The 8,050-nt window shown below is 37.7% G+C and overlaps 1 non-coding gene across 1 annotated transcript; it reads right to left on the bottom strand.

Annotated features, from left to right (window-relative positions):
* Positions 1–6,114: 6,114 nt before the first annotated feature.
* Positions 6,115–6,255, bottom strand: LOC119469096. The gene has a single exon (XR_005197917.1). It is a non-coding gene; the product is annotated as a U4 spliceosomal RNA (small nuclear RNA).
* Positions 6,256–8,050: the final 1,795 nt, after the last annotated feature.

The following is an 8,050-nucleotide window of genomic DNA, read 5'->3' as shown; positions in this document are numbered from 1 at the left end:
AAGTCTTTCTTTTTTCTGTGAAGAAAGTCAGTGTTTGCTTGATGGGGATAGCATTGAATCTATAAATTAGTTGGGGCAGTATGGCCATTTTCATGATATTGATTCATTCTTCCTATCCATGAGCATGGAATGTTTTTCCATTTCTTTGTGTCCTCTCATTTCTTTGAGAAGTGGTTGGTAGTTCTCCTTGAAGAGGTCCTTTACATCCCTTGTAAGTTGTTTTTGTAGGTATTTTATTCTCTTTGTAGCAATTGTGAATGGAAATCCACTCATTATTTGGCTCTCTGTCTATATTGATAAAGAGGGATGTTTGTGATTTTGCACATTGATTTTGTATCCTACAACTTTGCTGAAGTTGCTTGTCAGTTTCAGGAGATTTTGGGCTGAGATGATGGGATTTTCTAAATATACAATCATGTCTTCTTCAAACAGAGACATTTTGACTTCTTCTCTTCCTATCTGAATACTTTATTTCCTTTTCTTGACTGATTGCCCTGGCCAGAACATACTATGCTGAATAGGAGTGGTAAGAGAGGGCATTCTTGTCTTGTGCCAGTTTTCAAAGGGAATGCTTCCAGCTTTTGCCCATTCAGTATGATATTGGTTTGGGGTTTGTCATAAATAGCTCTTACTAGTTTGAGATATGGTCCATCAATACCTAGTTTATTCAGAGTTTTTAGCAAAAGCTGGAAGTATTAATTACGAATTAATTGTCACTTAGGTGTTTATAATACTCCTATGAGAAAATTCTGTTTCATTAGATTACATTTAAAATGCTCATCTTTATAAGCATTTAAAAAAATCTTATCTATCTGGGATAGAGATAGGCAGTTGATCCTTATGTTCAAATTAATTGCATTTTGTTGTCTTATCGCAATGTAAATTACATGATATTATAATGCATCTAAATATCTGAGAATTAAATACTCATTAGTGTCTGTAAATCAGCATAAACCTGTATCTGAATATTTCGTATCTTGAAAATGCACCCCAAAGTAATACCAAATAGGCACTGAATCTAATGGAACAATAGGAAAAATGTTTGGAGATAAATATAATGTAAAGTATGTATCACATTTGTATAATTGAGTATTCAAAGTGTTTTATTATGAACATTTCCTGAGTCAAGTTTTAAAATGTTCATTATCACTGAATATGTTGATTGCAGAATTGAACCACCTAATTAACAAAAGATGATAAATTTCACAAAATCATCTAAAAGTTTCTTAGAGTTTTCTAAGAACTAAATGAGTTAATGGTTTAATTCATCCAATAAGATTTTGTTTAACTAAAAAACTGAAGATAATTTTTATGTTATTGGTCAATTTTTTTCATACCTTTAACTTTTTCAGTCACTAATTTTTATTTAATTATCACTGAGTCATAGAAACAATTCACAGCTATTAAGATAAATATGTTTTTCATGATGCCTCTTTATTCCCACTCTTGATTACTTCACAGGAGTCTCAGGAGAGCAGCCGGGAAAGGGAGAGTCAATCACGCCCGAATCTCACCACACCTTCCCTCCTGTTCAATACCGGACAGCAGTACTGTGTGCCTTGTTATAGCAGTTGGTTACAATTTAGCACTTGAAATTAATGACTAATTGTGCCTAATATATTTTCCTGGAGATTTTAGTCTATGAAAATTGTTTTAAGTTCCAAAATATTTTCAGGGTCAATTAACATTAGGTAGCTGGGAAAAGATTCTGAAATTGTCCCTGTGGTTAAAAAACAAAACAAACCCACCTTTACTTTCCTTAATCTATTTTTAATTTATATAGCCTGAAATGATAATAGGTAAATATATCTTTCTAAACATAGATAATAATATAGAATATCTGTTAAAAGCATAACCCTGTGAGGTATAAGCTAAAAGATATTTTGAGAAAAATGTGAATCTTGTAGGAGCACTGAGATGTTTTGGTTTTGGATCACTTGTTTTTTAAACATCTAATTTGATTTGATACACATTTACTGAACAATGTATTCATGCAGGCATTATGTTAAGTGCTGACAAGATAAAGATGATGTATGTATCATCTTTATACATACATACATACTCTCCCCTCCATTAGAACTTAAAGGTATTTCTTCTTATACAAGTTTACATCTCAAATTGTGAAATTAACCTCACTGAAAAAAACAGATGACAAAAAGTTTACTTCAGACAAAGGATTTTGAGTGTTTGCACTTCTCCTTGAGCATAAACTAATGGGTGTTCCTTGAGTGGATCCGTATTCTTTGGCCAGAAATTTGCATTTGAGCTGTGAGACATACTTAGCCTAAGTTATAAGAAATAGCTTAATCTTTCTGACAAATCAAGAGCAAATGTTTGGGTAAATCTTTTGCCTGAAATATGATAGATGAAAAAAAAAACCACTCATCTATGAATTTTCAATTATTAGATAAATTTAGCTGAAATGGGCTTCCAAAATTCTTCTCTGTTTGAGATAGAGGAAATGGAACAGCCACAAGGAAGCACCTTCAAGTATGATAAAATCACTTATATGTTGAAAACTATTTTTCAAATCTTCACTATGGATCAGTGATAATTTGGTAAACTTGTTTATTACTGAGTTCGCTTTATACTGCAAAGTCATAAAATGTAAATTTATAAATAAAACAATATAGAATGTGATCTTGCTATGTTTATAGTAGGAAGTTCAAAATTAATAAAATAAAATGCTGTATTAAGGACATAACAGTAATGAAATATGTGTAAAGTACACAAAAAAGATAACCAGATATAACCAGATAGGAATGGCTCCTTTAAATGTGAGAAAGTCCATATTTGGACACCCAACTATAAGAGCTGTGGGTTTAGTCTGTAACTAGATTTTCATTCAAGCAGTGATAACCTTTCCCTGGGCACGCGGTTCCTGACTGAATTGCTAATTAGATACTCCAAGTTTAAAATGTTTCTTTTCTTTTCTTTCTTTCCTTTTCTTTTTTTAGAGACGAAGTCTTGCTCTGTCAAGGAGGCTGATCCTCCCTTTTCAGCTTCCTAAGTAGCTAAGAACAGGCACGCACCACCACAAGTGGCTAGATCGAAAAAAAAAAAAAAAAAATTTGCAGAGACATGGCCTTGCTGTGTTCCCCAGCTGGTCTCCAAATCCTGCCCTCAATCAGTCCTCCCACACAGGCCTCCCAGAGTGCTGGGATTCTAGGTGTGAGCCATTACACCTGGCCTTCTTTAATTCTTTAGTCTTTAATGATTTCTGAATAGCCTGCTTAGATTCCCACTAGCCAACACATATGCACAGACCCCAAATGTATGCACTGTTAAAAATGCCAACCCCCAAATCAATGAGCTCAGTTAAAATCCTTGCTGTACCCTTAGCCACCTGTATGAAGATGAATACAAGCAGCCTGTCTTGGCATTACTTCCCTATCTGTAAAATAAGTTTGCTGATGAAAGTTTATCTAAAATGGTAGCCTTAGCCCTCGGCTGGTGTGTTCCCTCGTGTCTGCAGAGGGGCCAAAGGTGTTCATGCAGCTATTCTGGTGATGCTAATGGGAAAATTTACAACAAAGGACTTCCTGCATTTGAGCCACTCATTGCCTGGCCTTGCTGACCATGCCGTCTTGGAATAAAATCTCCAGTACTTACAAACCTGAAATCCATACTTGTTTCTTATAAACCGATTAGAATTCAAATTATAACAAAATATGAAATTCCACCATTGTTTTTGTAGGTGACTTTGTTTCATTTAGACTCAAATAATTCTCAGTTAATTGAAATCACATTGATTACTCAGGCAATTCCTTTGCACACTTAGAGACTCTGCTAGACTGTGGACATAAATCCAGCTATGCTCATAAGCCACCCCTTTGAAGAAAAAAAATTGTTCGTATATGTGGTGTTTGCCAATTTTGTGATATAATACTCCTAGGCAGTTGATTTCAAATAACCACAATGTAACCACCAGCTTGTAAATTCTTGAATATTCAATGATCATCTCTTACAAGCTTGTATTAGCCAGCTTTGGCAGACCACTAGATAAATCATAAAATAAGTTACATGGTAGTCTTCATGCCTTACTAGAGAGAGACAGGAAGACATTTAACAGGATCATTACTTGTAAAAGTTCTACGGCAACCCAAGAGGACGGAATGATAGCGGCCGCGGCAGGCTTTAGAGAGAAGGGGATGTTTGCATTGTGTCTTGAGGGATGAGCAGGACTTCCCCGGGGTGACAGAGGTTCTCCAGGTCGAGGTGGTGGAGACACAGGAGGATGGGATACCTTGACAGAAGAGGCAATGTATGTAGGAGAAAGTGTATAAAGCATAGCATGTTGAGGTTTTGGAATAATATGAAATGACCAGAAAGATGGGAGGAGCCAGGACCCAGGAGAGAACAGACACAAACAGTGAGAACTGGGGGTTCTGAGGCAGAGCAGCTATGAAGGCACTTGTGTGTTAATATGAAGGAGTTAAGTGGGCTTTGGTAAGTTCCCCAGTGTGAGCAGGGTGGTGCCGGGCTGGGCTTCCTGTTTTAGGAAGAACACTTTAGAAGCAGCATAGCGGGTGCTTGGGAGGTGAGAAGAGGTGGCAAGTTGACTTAGGAGGCAGCCGCAGTGTACCATGAAAACACAGTGAAAGCTTGACCTGAAATGTTAAATTTGAGGTGCTTGTGAAGATCCTTTATTATTTAAGACAAATCTGCCCACCCTAAAGAACAACCAGTGGGGAAATGTGCTTTTAATAATAACAGTAATGATTTTTAAGAATGTAAGCATATTCTCCTCAACCTGTTTTACCTTTTCATTATGGGACTTTCTTGTCAGCAGACAAATCTTACTTGCCTTCTCTTTCTTGATGTAATTAAGATGGTAAATTGTCTGGAATGTTCCTTTCTTGTCATATCTCTATATTACCTTGCTTCAGTCAACTGAAAATATATTTGACTCTAGGTAGAGCAACAAATCAGATGAAAAGAACAAAAGGGCATATTTGATTCACGTGCACATTCTGATCAGTCCAGCATTCATCAAATTAGATATTTTATGGAAATTCAATGATCTTGCCAAATGCGTAAATAAAGCATTATTCTTACTTTAAGGGGCAGGCCCTGTCCTGTACAAAAACCAAAAACTACTCCTTCAAAGCTAATTCAGTGCACACACACAAAAATCTGTGAACTGTTCTCACACATTTGTCTTCCCATCCATGTCTTTTCTCCCAATTTTGAACTAAGGCTTGTATATTTCCAATGTAGTGAAAATGATTTCTGCCCTGGCTGAAATCTACAGTCTCCCAGAGCAATGGTGATGTCAGCATACATAGAAGATTTCAAAAGTACGGGTCTTAGCATTGCTTCTAGTTCTTCATGGCAGTTGTAGTAAAGGTTCCATGAAGAATCTTTAAACTTTAGGCACCTGGTATCTTATTTCCTTATGGCATCCTGCCAAACCCCAACACAGCCACTGTTTCTTTAGGACATATTAGCAAAGATATTAGTGGGAGCAGAATCTGAACACCACTAGCGTATATGCCGGCTTGTAAAGCTTCCTTTCTGTTAGGGATAAAAGCATTCATTTTTTGTTACAAAAGGAGGTAAAGACAAACTTTTACTTGAAGGACAAATTTTAAACGCATGTGAGGATTATTTTAAGGGCATGTTTATATTAAAACAAACTAACGAAGTAGTATATTATGATGCAGTTACAAGCTGGCGATTTTCAGAAAAAAAATTATTACCTACTGCCCTTTTTTGGGCAAACGTCACATTAAAAACTTTTGTTTTGGTGCTATTGTCAGATGGGTAAAGCGCCGGGAAGGCCCCTTCCTGCCGACTGGAGGATCCACCTCAGAAATTCCCTTCACACGTGGCCCCTGGGTCCTCCGGGCCTCTGAGTTAGCTAGGTTCAGGAATACAGGTGTGCAGACTTATGACTTACACAATGCTGGATTCAAATCTTTTTTTTTTTAAAGACGAATTCTCACTTTGTTGCTCAGGCTGGAGTGTAATAGCACAATCTCGGCCCACTGCAACCTCCACCTCCTGGGTTCAAGCGATTCTCCTGCCTCAGCCTCTCAAGTAGCTGGGACTACAGGCATCCACCACCACGCATGGCTCATTTTTGTATTTATTTATTTATTTTTAATTCATTCTCCGTAGAGACCATCAAAAATTGCCAGCGCCGACCATATTTCAAGTCGTTATGGCGGGGTATTGGCAAAAGTTTTCAATTATCAATAATCGCACCTCGGATAAACCTCATTGGCTACGACACTGCCAATGCACAAAGCTGATTTTTGTATTTTTATTAGAGACCAGGTTTTGCCATTTTGGTCAGGCTGGTCTGGAACCCATGACCTTAGGTGATTCACCCACATTAGCCTCCCAAAGTGCTGGGATTACATGCGTGAGCCACAGTGCCTGGCCCGGATTCAAATCTTAACTCTTCTAATTACTAGCTCTGTAACCTCTCCGAGAGTCATGTCTTTATTAATCACATGAGAATAATATTGTTCAGCTTATACAGATTCTAAGAAAACTTCCTAGTCACCAGTGAAAACTGTTTGTCATTTAGCGAATACTCAAAATATTCCTTTACTTAGCAAGTGTAGTTACTAATAAACTCCAGGTTGAATGGAAATAATTTAGTTAAACTCTCTTGGTATTTTCAAGTAGCTCACTTCTTGTCTTCACAACCACCACGTCCTTGCATTTTCTCTTTTTTGTGCTCCTTAATTCTATTCTTTTACAAAGTTATAGGAGTTACAGCATGGAGATTCATTCTTGAGGAGGATCAATTTTGGGCATTGTCCTATGTTCTCTGCATGTAATGGAACCATCTCCAAATGGTAGGCAATATTGCAAACACACAGTGATGCCACATATGTGATTTCATGGCATAATATGATATCCAAATATTCCAAAGCACAAGGAGGAAAACAGTTAACCTAGGTAAACTTTGTCAAGATAAACTAATCTTCAAATGACAAAACTGACATATAAACAAATGTTAGAAATAAGCAATTCGAGGATTGATTTAGAAGTTGACAGTCGTCTTCTATGTATCTTGAAAAGCATTACAAACTAGTAAGATATTCTTTCTTCTTGCTCACAGTGGAAGCTTCCCTTACTGTTCCTAGGCTGCCAATTTTTTCTTCTTTTCCTTCCAGAACCTGTCCATTCTGCACTCTTTCTCCCTGAGGCACATGTGCCTTTCCAAACTAATTTCTCTCACTTTTTCCCTTGGGTTATTTTCTTGTCCTGTCTTATTTCTCCTGGTGCCTCCGGGGATCCTTTCAACATACCTCATAAGGGCCAGGGAGTCCAAGAACAATGCTCACTTTTATTTCCACACACTCCATCCTTCTTCCAAGCAGCCAGTTCTAAACTATGTTGAACTTCAGGTTTACCAGTGTTGCTGGCGGGGCGTGGGAGAAGACAGATTTGCCAGGGAGATTTCAGAAGCACACAGAGCAGGAGGGCAGGGAAGACAGAGAACGCCATGCCTCGTTTCTTACCTTCCCGTGCAAGTAAACACCACGGTGCCAGCTTCTTCAGCTCCGGCCGGCGACAGTGCTGGGTCAACTGTCCCACACTTTCCCCGTTCTTTCCCTTGTTTGCCATGACTTTGGGCACAGAAGGCTCCGCTATACAAAGCTATTTACAAAGAAAATGGATACAGTCAAAGAACAGTTCTGGTTTGTTTTTTTTTTTATGTTTACAACCATTTATTCCATTACATTTACAAAATTATTTAATATTTTATCTAGATTATGAACTGTCATAGTCAGTTTTTTTCCCTATTCATTAATTATTATTTATTTTTATTTTTATTATTATTATTTTTTTAATTTTATTGCATTTTAGGTTTTGGGGTACATGTGAAGAACATGCAAGATTGTTGCATAGGTACACGTGGCAGTGTGATCTGCTGCCGTCTTCCCCATCACCCACATCTAGCATTTCTCCCCATGCTCTCTCTCCCCAACTCCCCTCCCCCTGCTGTCCGTCCCCCATTTCCCCCCAACAGACCCCAGTGTGTAGTGCTCCCCTCCCTGTGTCCATGTGTTCTCATTGTTCAACACCC

The sequence above is a fragment of the Cebus imitator genome, unplaced genomic scaffold (genome assembly GCF_001604975.1).
Source record: "Cebus imitator isolate Cc_AM_T3 unplaced genomic scaffold, Cebus_imitator-1.0 Scaffold571, whole genome shotgun sequence".
In the NCBI taxonomy this organism is placed as follows: domain Eukaryota; kingdom Metazoa; phylum Chordata; class Mammalia; order Primates; family Cebidae; genus Cebus; species Cebus imitator.
This window is presented reverse-complemented; position numbering and strand designations above follow the sequence as displayed.